Source organism: Diachasma alloeum, unplaced genomic scaffold (genome assembly GCF_001412515.2).
Source record: "Diachasma alloeum isolate Michigan unplaced genomic scaffold, Dall2.0 Dall_scaffold_00381, whole genome shotgun sequence".
Lineage (NCBI taxonomy): Eukaryota > Metazoa > Arthropoda > Insecta > Hymenoptera > Braconidae > Diachasma > Diachasma alloeum.
Window position 1 is genome coordinate 679,194 of NW_021680520.1, and position 502 is coordinate 679,695.

Below are 502 nucleotides of genomic sequence, written 5' to 3' on the forward strand. Positions count from 1 at the left end.
CACACACACACACACACACACACACACACACACACACACACACACACACACACACATACACTTTGAAGATTCTACGGTTATTCTGTGAACATCCCTTGTTTCCTCTTCGTGTGGTGGAAATTCAAAGGTGACTTGATGAAAATAGGAGAGTCATTGTTTAGTCAGCTCATTGCTCATTATGATGAATTAATTGTCTTGTGGGGGAACAATATCTTTACGATTTTTTCTTCAACACTTCATTGGGGGAAAGAAACTTTGTACTGGAAATTTTTTACTGAGGGAATCGATTTTCTGGATAAGATTAGTTGCGGAGAATCAGTATTTTTGTACTGATAAGCAGAATAATGCTGGACTTCGTTTATAAGAAGAAAAAGTCAGAAAATTCTACAGATTATTTTGCGAATAAGAAGAACAGTCTAATTATGGAAAATTCAAAGCTCTTCGGCGAGTCAGACAATGGTTTAATAATGAACTTAATAATAAACTATATACTTGAAAAAAT